This window comes from Sceloporus occidentalis, unplaced genomic scaffold, assembly GCF_023333645.1.
Source record: "Sceloporus occidentalis isolate IW3139 unplaced genomic scaffold, rSceOcc1.0.p SCAF_5, whole genome shotgun sequence".
Lineage (NCBI taxonomy): Eukaryota > Metazoa > Chordata > Lepidosauria > Squamata > Phrynosomatidae > Sceloporus > Sceloporus occidentalis.
Genome location: NW_028316985.1, coordinates 57,314,714 through 57,331,445, shown reverse-complemented (window position 1 = coordinate 57,331,445; position 16,732 = coordinate 57,314,714). Strand labels below are relative to the sequence as shown.

The 16,732-nt window shown below is 40.0% G+C and overlaps 1 protein-coding gene across 11 annotated transcripts in view; it reads right to left on the bottom strand.

Annotated features, from left to right (window-relative positions):
- Nucleotides 1-16,732, bottom strand: part of GRIP1 (glutamate receptor interacting protein 1) — a 435,209-nt gene that overhangs the window by 61,433 nt on the left and 357,044 nt on the right. The window lies entirely within an intron of this gene.

The window sequence follows — 16,732 nt, the reverse complement described above, 5'->3', positions numbered from 1 at the left end:
CAATTTTATTAGAGTCTTGATTTTGCAGCCTGATATTTTTAAAATGGTCTCAGTACCTGGAACACAGCTAGTGAGACATGAATTATGTTAGCCCTCTGGGGTTTGTATTCATAGTTCTCTGTCATTTAGATGCCAGTTTTGCCATACCTTACTTAGCAATTAGCCTTGAAGCATTAAACCTGAAGACGCAACAATCGCCAGGCAGTGTGCAGTATTGCCTGGTTTGCACTCTCTCTCTGCTAACAATCCACTAACCCCCAGTTGGCTCTCTGGATTAGCAGCAATCAGTACAGCAAAAGTATCATAGTTTCAATGAAACTCACTTGGGCTAGGTGTGCTGATTCAGCACACCTGACACTCACAAAGCCAACCATCTGAAATCTGTAGAACAGGGACTGTTGCAAACAGTTCACCCCAGCTGAAGGCAACTAAGGCTCAGGCTATGCAATGTATTGAAACTGGCCATTTACATTTTGAAGTAAAAGCTGATGCAGGGCCCTTATTCAGCATATGTTCCCCAGCATATGGAATCCTGCTATGGTTATCTTCTGAAAATTGCACCCTCTTGGCTGTTATTTGGCATTTGGCTTTTTGCAGTAGGCAGTATAGGGGATGATAGGGAGTTATTTAGACCCCATCTGGACTTGGAACGTGTTCCAGATTTGGAACTGCTGATACTTCAGAATAGAAGTGAACCATTTAAGCTTGTCTTTTAAAAGTGTGAATAATGTGATGTGCAGTTGAAACCTAAGTTGGAAACAAATAAATTTCTGCAAAGCAATGGGAGCAATTTCATCCTTGTGGGTATGAGGGCACTAATAGGCTGTACAGACCTGCCATTAAAACTGGTCTGGGGGTAGAATTGGGGTGTGGCATCCATATGATGCAAACCCGACTCTGTCCCCAGGCTGGCATGATGCCGCACGCTGCACCACATAGTATGTGGCATCACAGTGCTCCTCTAGCACTGTGTTTAGATGACACAGCACCAAAGGAGCACCGAAAAGCAATGGTGTCAGTAGCTATGGTGCCCTTTCTGTGATGCACTTTTTGTGGCTCCTTTTTGTGCTGCAGAAAGGTGAGATTAGGGCTGTGGCGTACAGTTGCCGCAGCTTCAATCTGGCACTAAAAGGGGAATTCTGTACAGTCCCTATTTTCCTTGTTAGTATAAACCTACAGATGTTACAGAGCAGAGGGGGGGGGCATGCTTAAAGATAAATAGCCTTAAAGGGGAAAACCTTTTCACCTCACTGTTTAAAATACATGCTAGAGAATGGAGAAGGAACATCATGAAGCATCTAAATAATTATGGAAATAGTTTTAATAATGAGGCATTTTGTGGGACTGTGGATACCTTGCATTCTTTTTTCTTTTCTTTTCATCCTAAGGGGACATTGGGCAAGAGCAGAGGAACAGGAAAAAGAACCTCAAAATGAAATACTGTGAGAGGGGAACTATGGGGGAAAGGATATAACCTCGAGTAGAGGTGGGCAAAGAGTGACCACCAGGGATCAAAATGAAATTTTGCATTAACACCCCCCCCCCACAAACAAACAAACAAAAATTGCATCAAAATATCTCAAATGCCCTCCAGAGGCTCAGGAATGCCCCAACCCTGCCTTTCATGTCTCACAGATGGTGGGGAATTATTCTTTTTTGGGTAGGAGCAGGTACAGTCCTCCAAAGTCTCCTGGATGGCAAATACAGCCTCCTAGTCTTCCAAAGTTGCCCATCCCTGACCTAGAGGTCAGTCTGTTTGTTTATTTATTTACATCATTTATATGTTGCCTTTCTCCCAAGGTGAGACCCAAGGTGGCTTCCAGAAACAACAACTTAAAAAGATTTACAAAGAAATAAATAAAGACAATTTAAAATCCCCGGACTGAAACACTATTGAATCGTTTAAAAACATACTGTATTGGTTAACTGCTAGTTATGGCCAGACAGAAAGAGAGTTAAGGCCATTATAAAAAGAGGAATTGATAAGATCTGAATAGGATATTGGGAGCTGAGAAAGTAGAAATGGTTCAGGGTTCAGGTTTGGTTTAAAACTGAGGTGCTCTTATGTACTATTTGCAGATGCAGCATGACACTAGAAATGTATTTAATCTGTACCAATACATCTTCACAGTTTTTATTTTCTACATCTCTGTTTGGATATTTTAATTTAATAATTTACAAAGAAGATGGGCCATACTTAACCATTCTGAGCTCACTGAGCAACACAACTACAGTGTAGAAGTCACCTTAAGACCCAAACACCAGATCCAGGGAGGGATCTCGTGGGCACAAGGGCAAATTCTGTGACAGGGGTCCAAGCATTTGAGTTGTGGGGCCAAACTGGGCAGGGGTTCCATCACAACTACATTTAACACACACACTATTTAATTTTTTTTAAATACAGTTCAAAAGTGCTCCATTAGTCCTGTTGTTACCCAGTTTCCTAGAAGCTTGTTGGATCTACCATATGAAGACACGATCACAAACTGTACTCTGAAGAACCCACACATATCACAAAGGCCAACTAAATGATACATGGAATATGAGAACATACTTCATGTGGATTTGTGTTTGCATAAGAAATGCAGTGAGGGACTAGGATAAAGTGTGTGGGAAGGGTACTTTTCCCCACCATATTGCAGCAATCAGGGAAATTCTCTGTCTCTCTCTCTCTCACACACACATGTAGACACAGCTATATTCTAAAAGGTGGGGGGAATCCTCTACTGAGAAACATTTAAAAAAACCACTCAGTTTATACTAAAATTCCAATCCAGATTGGCTCCCCTTTATTTATTTAATGTTATGATTTAAAGCAGTGAATCTCAAATTGGGCAGTATGCTCCGGGGGGGGGGGGGTTGGTGGAAAAATGAAATGATAGTGGGGCCTTCAGTCAAAATACTGGTGCACAAAAAAGATAAGGGGAACCAGAGGCCTTTAGGACCATGGTAGAGATGAGGAGTTAGAGCATGTGGTGGAAGGAGAGAAATGGCAGCAGAAAAGAGCTTTCACATTTGGGACTCTAGTTGATCTTCGTGAATTTTACCAGGACTTGGCTGGCATGTTGGCACTGCTATGCTGCTACTGCTTTTTTCCTGTCAGACAAGTTGAGAGAAGAGATAGCAGAAGCAACAACATTTGTGTGTATGGTAACAACATGAAGCAGTGTTGCAGAGGCACGTCTCTGTGGAAGGAGGGAGAGGAGTATCCAGGGTCAATTATTTAAAAAAGCCCTTTGCCTCTGTCATTTCAGTCAATGCGAGAGCCCTTCCTTGCCAGGAAGAAAAATAGGATGCAAACTGCACCCTCTCTGCTCTGGGTGAAGAAGGATTGAGAGTCCTTGCAACCAGTCACCTTGGGATCAGCAACTGAGCAGCTGTTCATGTAATGAATGAGAAGCCTGTCACTCATATTGGCCTTTGCCGCAAAGCCAGCCTGGGCAAGAGGCTTCTCAGTTGCTGTTCAACTAGCTGCTCCCTTGCTGCTCCCAAGGTGACTGGCTGCCCAGTCACTGCTCAACTGGCAGCTCAGGTGCTGCTCCCTTTGCAACTAGTCACCCTGGGAGCAGCAACCAAGCAGTCAGCCAGCTGGCTGTCTTGTAAGGCTGGTGCAGATAAGGAGCAGGCCTGGGCCACTGCTATATTCCCACATGAGAGGCTAAGCAGGAGGAGAAGAAGGTGGTAGTGGCGAACTGGGTGCAGCTGAGGTAGATGCCACTGACCAGCTGGCTGCACAAACAGTAGATCTAATATCAAGAAATAGGTGTTGAGGGGTGCTAGGGCTATCACCCAAGAGGAAAGGGGGCAGTAGCCAAAAAAAGGTTTTCGGAACACTGATTTAAAGTAATCAGGTATACCAAATATAGTGTAGTTTGGCACCGTTCCATGTGATGTAACTTTGTCAATGTTAGAGGAAGTATCTTAGGTTTTCTTATTCCACCACTGATTACAAAGATGTGTAGTAAAAACAGGTGTCTTCATAGGATCCTAAAACTAGCACCATATTTGCAAAGGCTAAATAAATTCCCTATTATTGTCAACTGTGATGTGAGACTGGTGGAGAATTCTAAATGCCCATCCCCAAAACACCAATCGCAGGATTCCATAGGATGGAATCAAGGAAATTAAAGTAAAATCATAGCACTATAAACTTGTAATGTGACTGGACCTCAGATTCAATTGACTGATGTCTGGAAGCCACATTTGGCATTGGAGGATGGTAGTCAGTACAGCAAATCTGAATTAACAATTGAGTGGATTAATTGCCTCACAGGCATTAGAGCCACTAACCTTCACTGCCACTTGGTTCTTCATAACATTAGAGGGAGGTAAATAGGAGCACTCAATTAAAAAGGCAAGGCAAACCAAGTGAACAAACACTATAACCACATTAGGGAGAACAGAAGACAAGTGGCGAACTAAGAAAATTCAGAAAACAATGATCAAGTAGAGGTCCCTTGACAGAGACTTATTAGTTTATCATGCACAAGCAAAAGGCATGAGTATGAAAAATGAATCATATAGATATAAATTATTCATGTGTAAAAAGATGTTTCAGTCATTAAGATATTTACACCATGACTAAATCACTTACACACTATGTTGATTTATTGGCTATGTAATTAAATAAGATATGCTCATGAATGTTTGCATGGAAAACACTTCTAGATTTTAGAAGTTTCCTCGGTTTTGAACACTGCATCTCATTCAGGGCACAAGGCTTGATTAAAGCCTCCCAGGGGCACCAAAATTACTTTTGGCATACTAATAGCAACCTTGGCTTATTCCGCGAACAAGACTCTTTCCCCCCTTAACAAACACATATCAGAACAAGTAGAAAAATATTTTTAGAATCATTCCCAAATGGGAACAAGCAAACCGATTTGGAGAATCCCCTCCCCAGGAAAGTTCTGTTTATCACCTAAAATATTCAAAAATGTTCTGAGATTTTTTAAATAAAATATTATTTTTACAAATAAACAGGGAAAGATGAACTTTCATAAATCTAATTATCCTTGATGAGATCCAAAGTATGTTTCAAGGTGAATCTGCTTCAATATGAATATTGCACAGAAATATCAGAAAGAGGTTTTGTTCTAGATGCTTATGTAATAAGAGGATATCTAAGAATATATGTAGCTATAAGTGATCATTTTTGAGTTCAAGACTTTAAAAATTAATTTTAAAAGTAAGGTTGGGTGAATAGGGACAAGATGTCATCAAGTCTATTAACACCAGCTGTTGCCACTGCCTAAGGACACTAAAATTATTCCATCTGTTATTCTGGCAGCTGATCTCTTTCTTACTGCTAGTGTGAATACTAAACAAGACATCAATTTTGGCTATAAATCCAGCACTTTGTGAACACTTCACAGGAAGAAGAGTGCATAGAGAATATGCTACATTTTGTAGCATGAGCTGAATCAAGTAATACAGTTTTTGTAAGAACCTGGTTCACTGTTAATTTGGTGACAGTATTTGTCATAACTGGGAATACTTTTTCAGAATTTTTTCTAGATTCAAGCCAGCTTCTCTGGATTTTACCTAATGCACTGATTAAAACTGAATCTAACAATTCACATTCACAAAGAGGTCTACTTTTATTAGTATTTTTTTTAAACAAAATCAAATAGATGTGGAAACCTGGGGTTTCTCATGAGTTAGGGCAACACAGCCTCCATATGCTCAAAATGTCTCTTTTTCATTTGTGTTTAAGTCATAGTATCAAACTCCTCACATTTCTCTAAAAAAACAAAACAAAACAAAACCCACGGCTTACATTGATCTCTATCTTGCATGTAGGTGTCAAATAGCAGTAATTGAAAGAGAATGGCTATATGAAGTGGATCCCTGAGTGGTTTTATATTTTGACCACCAAGTATAAAAGTGATTTGTGTTCTCTAGTGATGATAGGGCACAATGATTTTAAAGAACCAAGTTTTTTAACATTTCAAAGGACAAGTGGTTGCAAAAGTACTTTTACATTAAGCTTTAGAAAGCAGACTTGGAAATATTATTTGGACTACAACTACCAAAATCCCTCAGCCATGCTGATTGGAAGATTCTGAGAGCTGTAGTACAAAGGTAAGACATGCAAACTGTTAGAAGTCAGAACACTGCTGTCCAAATTTAAGAGCTGTTCCTTGAACAACTTTTGTACGGGTCCCACAGAATCTTCTCCATGGAGGGGCTTCCCATGAAATATTGGGCAACCATCTGTTTGAGGTTGTTTGAAGCAGGGAATTAGACAAGTTGGTCCATTGGATCCTTTCTAATTTGATGATTTTAAAACAAATCTGTGAATTATCCAATGCAAATTAATCTTGATAGACAGACTAGCTGTAAAATAAATTGACATATTTTATTTTATCCTAAGGGCTAACCATAGAAGGAGGCTGGGAATGGACATCTGCCTTTTTCATGACACAAAATCCTATATAAGATTGAAAGAGAGCATTTCTAGGCATTATAGAAATCCCTCGTCCATCTGCTCCATCTCCACCAGTTCTTCTACAAATGGTGCACTTGTCCTTTGCTGTCTCCTGTTACACAAGACACAAATAGCAAAAAGGGGGTTGCACTTTCTTTTCCTCGTCTTCCTTCTTCTCCTCCTCCCATTTCTGCATTAGTAATTTAACCTTTCTAGAGAGACGACTCACAGTCTACTAACAAAATGTGAAGCCTGCACTTTCTGTTCTTTTGTTTTCCCAGGTCATGTTTGATTATTTTTTCATGCAAATGCACTTACTTTAATTATCATAGATTTTATACTATCAGTGTCAAGATACCAAGCAAATAAATCAGCGGTGCTTGGGTCCCCCCCCCGCTTCTTACCTGCATGGAGATAATGACTTTTAAAAATGTAACAAACCTAATTCACAGTAAATAATATCCTTTACTGAAAAAAATCAAAAATTTGACTAGGAATAAGCATATTTCTAAATCAGGGGTAGGCAACCTGCGGCCCGCGGGCCGGATGCGGCCCGGCAAGGCCTTGGGACTGGCCCCAGCCCAGTCCTGCCGCCGATTGCCGCCGATTGCCGCCGGGGTCTTTGGGGGGCAATTGTCTATAGAACCCTCAGAAACATGCATTTATACTAACATTTTTTAAAAAATCAGCAAATTTTTTCGTGTGTCCTCCATTTTTTTTTTAAAAAGTGTCTTCCATTTGAAAATTTTGTCCTACATTTGTCCAGGTCTATTTATATATTTATTTATTTATTTAAAAATTAATTATTTATTTTTTGGCTTCGGCCCCCCAGTTGTCTGAGGGACAGCAACCCGGCCCGCGGCTCAAAAAGGTTGCCTACCCCTGTTCTAAATCATCTTTCCCTAACCAAAGTATAATTCTGCAAGGGAATATGGATAAGGAACCACTGTAATTCTGTTTCCTTATAAATAAAATAAAAGGAAAGGAAATGTGAAAATAGAAATAGTATACTGTATAGTATTTATAAATGTATATGCTTTATATTTGTTACAATATATACTAGTAATATATTATGGCTACTGAGAATGCTGCTTTCTCTTGACTGTAAAGGTCTTCACTATACCATCTATACAGCCTTCATGTTGGCATTTATTTTTACCAGTATAATATTGTTCATACCCTGGCTAAATGCATGCTTCATTAGTCTGAGTAACCTTTTATGCATTCCAGGTTTTGTCGAGGAAATCAGAAACTCTTTCAGCCAGCAAGTCCTGACAGTGTCAAAGCTGTCATTAATTTGTTCCTCAACAATATGCATTATATATATGCTTAACACAGTTAATCAAGTGTGAAACCCAATGCCCAAACCAACATTGGAAGGAAATAAGTCGGTGTGCTGTGGCAGACGGTGTGCAGGTGGTAAAGCAGGACATTTTCTAAATAATAAAACAACTATTTAAAAATTAAAATAGAGCATTTGGCTGCAAGACCCAGACTGTACTCAACACAGTCACATATGTAGTCAGTACCTTCATGATCTCAGAAAAACCATGTGCTTGCAGGGGCAGTGAGCATTCCCATTACCTCTATTCAATATAGATGAATAGAGACAAAAAGGTCACTCAAAACCAAAGGAGAAGGGATACAATTTCCCTATTTATTTTGAAGAGATGAGTGGACAGCTGGGACAAGACACAGAAATATGAAAAGTTTATAAAGGTTTACAATGCAATGGATCCATATACATCTATATATACAGTGTTTACGGCATCATTGAGTGTGAGATCTAAATGGCAACACACAAAGACAGGCTTTCAAGAGCTTCACAGGCTCAGTAGATATTATAGATTCTCTAACCTCATTCAGTTGAATGTAACCATCGAGCTCCTATGGCCAGGGCCTCATTCCCACTATGTTTTAAATCAGTTCACAAATTGGTTTGAAGTGGTTTAAATGACCTTGGTTCGCACTTGAACTGAATCACTGAAGCTATTAAAAGAGGGGGGCTATGCACTAGACTCATTTAATCTGCATCATTTGGATGCTGATTTTTTCCATGTCTTTTTGGATAAATCGATTCCTTGCAAGTGTGATCCAGATGCGGTTCAGAATCAATTTCAAGAATCAATTTCAAGAATTGATTCAGTGTCAGTATGAATGAGATGTGGATTGGAATCGATTTACTATGATGTGATAAGGGGTCGCCGGGTGGGGAAGCAGAAATTAATAACCTGTGTTCACCCGCCCTTTGACCCTCATATGGAAGTACATAAATGCGATTGCATTGATGACAAAGGGGAAAAAAATCCTCTGAAAATGCTCCGAATTGAACCAATTCAGTTTCCAATGTGAACTACAAGTGGGTTATTTTGAGACTCCCACAGAAAGCAGTTTAAATTGAATTGATTCATTCATCAATCTGAACCATAAGTGAGTTATTTTATTTTGTTTTACAGAAATACGAGATCGGGGCAAATGTAGTGTGAACCACGCTCCGCTGCCAAACTGATCCATTGATTCAGATCATGAAGCGATTTATTTGTAAATTGGAATGAGGACCAGGTTCCTAATTACATGAGCTCTGTATCCTGAATGAGGTTAAATAGCCCTGTATATACCTTTGCAATGAACATACAAAGGTTTGTTGGGTGCATGGTGGCAATTCCAAGAAGGACTTGGAGGCTAAGCTACTTCATCCTATGGAGCATCACATACTAAAGCAACAGTAATGAAAAGCACAGGCGAGGTCATGGCCTGCCTTAAAAGGAAAATGCTGGGAAAATGAGACCATCTTTGTTGAGTTACAGCTGGCACTAAGTTAGCAAAGTCAAGGTTCTGTCTGTGCTGCAATACAACAGCTCCGTTATCTTTGGCATTGTGGTGGCTCCTGCTCTCTAGTTTCGTGAACCATGGCTTGCTTTTTGAACTCTTCACTTTGGTTACTTCTTGGATGGTTTTCAACCCTGCTTGAATTGCTTTTTGTGCTTAGACTTGGACTATTTCACCACTTTTGGATTCTCTGGGTATGACTGGCTTGGTTCCTCCTTTGTTTGTTTCTCAAGTTAAGAGTGTACTTTCCTGGGCACTCACCATCCTGAAACAAACATTAGCAAAATTACTAATAAGGAATGGTAGTACTCTGCTCCTGAAAGTGAACAGGAAGTTTAAACATACGGAATTGTATGAGAACTTTGAAGATAGCAGGCGTTTTCATCACCTATGGAACAAACAGCAGAGCAAAGAGGGACAGCATAATTTGTGCCTTTGGGTTAAAATACAGCTGGAATGTCAGCTTTTATGTCTGCCGGCCTTGAAAGCATACCTTTAAGTGCATACCACTATAAATAATATAAAGGGCTGCAGTGCCCATAAATTATACTCAATTGCTAGAATAGCCAGTTTTTGTTTAACATCCACAACTAGGAATAAAGGAGAAAAGAAGAGAAGAAGAAAAAAGAGAATAGGAGTTCCTTGAAAAAAAATTAATCAGCAAGTCTCTTTCATATATATACTTCTAATTAACCAGTCTTCCTAAATGGAGAGAAGATTTGGACAGAAAGGGTATACAGCAACCAAAGAGACTAACATGATTACAGTGCCATACAAGGGTGCACTATATGTGACTTTGAGCTTACGCTGAAGCCACACAACAATTGAAGAAATGGCGAGCATGCACCCCATTGTTTACAATGGGGCGCAAGTGTATACAGATTTCCCCTTATGCTGGGGTGGGTGGGTCTGGAACAGATCCCTCTGCGTAACCGTAAGGGAAGGGTCCACTGTATTCTGGATCAGCAGACTAGCCACCTATTATTCCAGGCTTGAGAACCAATTGGGGGAAGATTACTCTCCTCAAAAGTCTAATAGGCATTTAAATACAGTACTCCTTGTGCTCTTCTGCATTTCCTAGGTTTAGGAGAAACATAGAGACTTGATCATTTGCATGGAATTTGAACCATGTTGCCTTGTTTTATTTAGCAGAAGCTTAGGCACTTGTTTACCAATACTGGGAGGTTTATCATGTAGCCATGGTTAAATGCCAGTACTATAGCCACAAGGTTGTGAGTTCAATCCCAGGCAGGACTCCAGGCCTTGCGTCCATCTGTAGGTCACTAAAATGAGTACCTAGCTTGTTGGGGGCAATTAGTTTACACATTGTAAACTAATTAGGCAGTGCTTAAGTGCACGGATAAACGGTATAGAAATGTACTTGCGATTGCTATCATGGAATGGTACATCTCATTTCCAGTGCATTTCTTCCTCTTCTTTCTTTTGCTTCTTCTGGTATCCCTTCCCTAATACTATTGGCTATCATTGCCTATTTTTTTCTCAGCTCAACCGCAGAGGGAGGGAAGTCTCCTTAACTATTTTGCTACATCAGATTTCTTTCTACATACAATCTTGTATGCAAAAAGAGATGGGCCTGATTCGAAGTCCATAGACTATGAAGATTAGGGCTGATGGCATTTGCAGTTCAAAAATAACTGGAAGGCTAGTTGCCCATCCCTGGCTTAGAATTTTAGCTGGAGAATGAAGATATTAAGTTCACATCTCCACCTCGTTATGTTCATTGGGTGATCTTTGGCCAGGCCCCTCTCTCTTTAACTTAAGCCCAGTCCAGATGGGCATGATAGGACGCCCTCGTCACGTGCGAGGGGCAGCGCTTCTAGACGCCCCTCGCACATGACAAGGGCATCAAAATGGCGGCACCCTGTACAGAAAGGAACTGCCATCATTATGTGATGGATGCATAGCGTCCGCACGTCACAGTGCCATTATGATGTTGTGAGTGCGCCATTGGCGCATTGCGGCATCATAACTGCGCCGCAAGAAGAACCATCATTTTGCAGGTTCTTTTTGATCCATGGGGAAGTCCTGCAGTCTGGAGGCTGTGGCTTCCCCGCGGACCAAAGCTAGACGCCGGGAGACCGTCCTTTTTGGACAGTCTATCCTCCACCTAACTTCACAAGCCTATTGTGAGGAGAAAAAAATGGGGAAGAGATCACATGTATCATTTTGAGCTCCTTAAATGAAAAGCAAGATATAAGTTGGTGCTCCATATCCATGGATTCTTTATCCACGGGTTCAACCATCCACAACTTGAAAATACTAAAAAAAATTCCAAAAAGCAAACTTTGATTTTGCCATTTTATATAAGAGACACCATTTTACCATTCCATTGTATTTAATCGCATATCCATAGATTTTGATATCCACAGGAGTCCTGGAACCAAGCCTCAGTGGAAACTAAGACCCCACTGTACATGTTAAAGATAAAAATAAGAAAAAACTTGAGACAATGGATTACCCAAATATTTATTATACCACGTAGCTGTAAGTGGATACTGCAAAGTTCTTTACTTGGTAGCAACTTTGACGAGTCACATCCAAGGTCACAGAATACTGGAGAAGCTAATAGTATAGTATTTAAAAGCAACTACAACATTACAAATGCTATATAAGAAACTTGTTAGTAGCAAAGGAGAGGAGAAGTGTGTGTGGTGCATGATTCATGTCCTCATAAAAATGAAAACCTGGGAACATTCAGATTTCAATTAGGAAGGAACTCAGGAGACATGACCTGAACTAACAGTGCCATTAAGGCTTTAAAATAAAGAATAAAGAAAAGAAAGACCAGTTAGAAAAAGAACCTGGAAGAGATTTTCAGGACTGGTGAATGAACTCTGAATAAGTGTAAAATACTTGGTTTTTTTTAAAATCATCATCATTGTCTAATTACATGTTTTACACTTTTTCGCACTTTGCAGTAGCACCCCTCTTTCCAATTTTTAACTTCTGTTGGTTCACCCCTCCCAGTAAAAAGGTCCCCGAGACTCATAGGGGCCAAGAAGGGGAATTTTTCCTTCTTTCTTTCTTTCTTTGGTGTTTTGGACATTTTAGGACCAGGAAAGGTCTTTCTAAAATTAGGAAATAAACAAAGCATGGCAAAATTGCCTCCATGTCTTGCAGTAAAATAAAATAAAATAAAATGCCCTTTCTTGGATGGTCCTGCTGGCACCTGCACCTCTTAAAAATGGCTTAAGGGGCCACATGTAGCCTATGAGCCATGGTTTCTCCATCCTTGAATTAAACTACACATTGAAGTTGGTTTAAAATATCCTAACTTGTTTTGAAGCTGGTAACTATTTTCTTGATGATTATATTCTCCCTACCCGGGTGAAATTGAAAACTAATGTTAATAAGAGACAGAAGAACGGCTTGTTGGATCGGACCAAAGACCTATCTAGTCTAACAGTCTGTTCACACAGTGGTCAGTCAGTGTCCCAAGGAAACTTTATCAGCAGGAGGTAAGTACAATATCCATGTAGCACTCCCCAACATACTGCCTCTCTTAATGGAAGTGGCACATAGCAAACCTGAATCATAGCCACCGATGGCCCCATTGTCTATTAATTTATTCAGTCCCCTTTTAAAGACATCCAAGTTAATAGTTATGAGTTCTAGAGTTTAACTATGTACTTTGCAACTTCCTGTCTTATAAAGGTATTGAATGAAGAAAGGAGTGAAGAACTTACATATGTAGGCAAAAAGTTCAACCATTACTTGGTTTTAAAGTGGCATGTGATCCATTCTTTTTTCATCTAAAGGAAAATCTTATTTCATGAGATTTTGTCTGATCTTGAAAGCTAATCAGGGTCAGCTCTGGATAGTACTTGCATGAGAGACTACCAATTAATACAAGGTCCTATAGACTATGGCGTGGTACAAACTGCCCGAAAAGGGTGGCCTGCTGGTGGGCTAGTTTCTTCCAAATGGAAGCCGCAGCCGCCAAACTGTGCAGCCTCCCTCCAGAGGAAAAAGAACCTGGGAAAACTGGGTTCTTTTCCCACTGCCATTGTTATGTTGCGAGTGCACTGCCATTGTAGCACTGCCAGTACATGCTAGGGTTAGGGACCGTGTGGTTGCCGTGCAGTCCCTAACTCTAGTTGCACCACTGCCATGCTACAAAGGGCCCATCTGTCCCAGGCCTATATTTCAGAGGAAGGAACTGGCAAAACCACCTCTGAATATTCCTTGCCTAAGAAAACTGTATGAAATTCATGAGGTTGCCATAAATTCATGACAGGCAACTTGAAAGTGCGTGTGCACACACATACAGAGCATTGCCTCTGAAACCTTGTGTTGCTTGGGGAAGTGAGAACAGCTTAAACCTATTATTGTAACATAAATAGTTTTCGGAACAATATGACTTACCTTCCCTCTGTTAATTTAGATAATGAAACTTTATTTGTACTTATTTGGCAATAATTAAATTTCATTTCACCTTTACAGTCTGTCTCCTACAGGGAACAAATGTTTATGCAACTGATTTTAATGAGGCTTTAGTTTCAGAAGTACTAGAGAGAAATGTTAATTGGACCTGTCAGGGCCATTTGCAAGTTTGTAGTATACAAACAGACATGTTTTTACATATCTTTGGGGAGGATTTAAAGTTTTTCAAAGGTAAGACACAACTGCAGTAATGGAATTATTTGCATCTATGAATAAGTCACACTCTTTCAGTTATAGAGTAAGCCAAAAGCAAACCCCCTCTGAACCAATCTTGCCAAGAAACACCATGATCCATTCACCTTAGGGTTGTCTTATGTCAGAAACAATTTGAGGGCATGCAGCAACAACAAATGGATGAGCTAATAATATTCCCTTTAATTTTTAAAGACTTAATATTTGTAGATAAGTAAGAAAAACATAATCTGAAAGTAGTATATGCAGTGGAGCATGAAGAAACTTAATTAGTTAGCTTCTATTAATAAATTAATTTACTGTTGATTTGGTAAGAATATAACCTATACAATATTGTTGGAACATAATAAAAAGATCTATAAGAAGCCTTTATTATTATAATATCTTACAAATTTAACTTGGTAGTAGAGTTTGGATTAGTTTGCTAATTAACTAGTTGATTTATTAATTTGAAAGTTTGTTTTTAGCAATTTCACCTAATTCACTAGATTCTCCAATTAACAGAGAAGCTAAAAATGGGGATTAGTAGAATTTGTTAGGATGGGTGCTTCCACATTCAATAAAACAGGCAGGCTTCCTGCCTCAGCAGAAGAAATATTAGAACTGAAAAAAATTCATCATATGGTTCTGCTGTTTGGCAGGCTAATCTCAGTGATTGTTTTCAGATGACAGCACAGAAAGGGAGGAGAAAGAGAGAACTTTCTGAAGTTGAGGTCAGAGCAGGGGAGCTGAGTTTGAGAAAGAAGAAAAAAAGAAGCTAAAACCAAAGAAGTAGCAGCTAGAAAAGAAGAAAAAAGTGAGTCCTGGAATTGAATGGGGCTGGAGAGAAGTGATAACTTTGCTTAGCAGGACACTAAGGCCTTTTTCACACAGAGACTTACCACTGGCAAAACGTCCCTGAAGCACAAAAGTGTGATAGCTGGTCCCGCTTCTCTCCCATCCTCAAAGCATTTGCATAGCAGCCATTTCTTGAATAACGGGAACTTCCGTTATTTAAGAAATGGCTGCTCCGTGAATGCTTTGAAGACATGAGAGAAGCAGGATGCCTCAATGATGATTTAGAAGCATAACTGGCTATCACACCTTCATGTTTTAGGAACACTTCAGGAACGGTTTGCTGACGTTTTAGTGACAAGAAGTGCCTCTGTGTGATAATCCCCTATGACTCTCAAACAGCCAAGGCCAAAGACAGATGTGCCTCCCATGAGTCTGTATGGAAGGAAAATCTTTGGAGTCTTTTTGAGGAATGGCCGAGGGGGAGGAAAGAGCATTGTAACTCTCTTCAGGAACTTCCCCTCTACTGATTAGCGTATATACTTGACTATAAGCCAATCTCATGTATAAGTCTAAGGCAGGTTTTGGGGCAAAATTATGGATTTTGATACGACTCTTGGCATGGCAGGGGGTTGGACTGGATGGCCCTTGCGGTCTCTTCCAACTCTATGATTCTATGATTCTTAAGTTGAGGGTAAACCTTAGGGACATGGAACAAAGGATCTAAATGAAAAAGCAAAAGAAAACAATACCAAAAAACCTACAAAATTCTGTCAGGCATAATGGTTTTGGCTCACACTAGAGGCTGGATCGAAGAGAGAGCAGAAGGAGGTCAGTGCTTCCAGTACGGATTGCACTCTTGCCTTTCACCAGGGGGTGGTTTCCTTTCTAATAGGAGTTAAAGTATAGTATTTACATTGACTTGTGGATAAGTTGACCTAGGTTTTTGGGGCAAATTTTTTGACTAAAATTTCTAGACTTATACATGAGCACATACAGTATATCCTAGACTGATTTATATTGTATAATCTTTGTGGTGAATTGCAATTAATCCTTTTATAAACATTTTCCCACACAATATACATTGCTATATATTTGGATAATTAAGTAAAATGTTTTCCTCAAATACATCCCCCATGTCTTTCTCTGTTGGCTTCTCCCTCTCTTTCCCAACACTTCTCATTCTGGTTTTTACCTTCCCCTGCCATAATTTATGCCATAATTAAGGTAAGATTAGTGGAGAGAATAGTAGTGCTGATAATTTAAACACTGATTGAGTTTGGGATCCCTGGTTTCTGCATAGAAAACATGTACTCTACCACTGGTATTTGTAGACAATGCTTCTTGAGTGGGAGTGGAGAGGCAGAAAGAATATGATGGTTCAGTTGTGCATAAAAACATTCTGCTTATGCTTAGAGATTGAAAAAATTAAGTATAAGAATCCTGTAATCTTGATTCACTGACCAATCATTGTTCTAGTGGCCTCTAAAGTATGGACAGTAAAATGCCACAGATGATTCCTGGAATGAAAGTTCAGCATTTAAACATATCCATGACTGAGACTTCATATCTATCAGTAGAGTTGCTTCTTGCAACTATTTGAGAATACTCATGGCTTTATTATGTGATATGCCAACAAGCTATTGACACTCCTGGTGGATCAGTGTGCTCTAACTTTAAAAAGTCACTCCTTATTAACCTTTAACATGCAAGGCACTTGAGGAGTGAACATGTTGGTGGGGTGGAAAGAAAAAAGAACTGCAGATGAGTGACAAAGGCGGGATACATACCGCCATTTAGTACGTATAGAATACGTACTAGGGTTAGGAAGGGGCGGTGCTTCCGCACCCCCCTAACCCTAGTACGTATTCTATACGTACAAGATGGCGGCGCCCCTTCCACATGGGCGCCGCCATCTTTGCGTATCGGACGCTGAGCGTCCGTACGCGTCGCGCCGCTTGTGACGTAGCGAGCGCGCCCCTGGCGCCTCGCTACGTCGCAAACGCGACGGTAAAAGAAGCTCCATTTTGGAGCTTCTTTTTC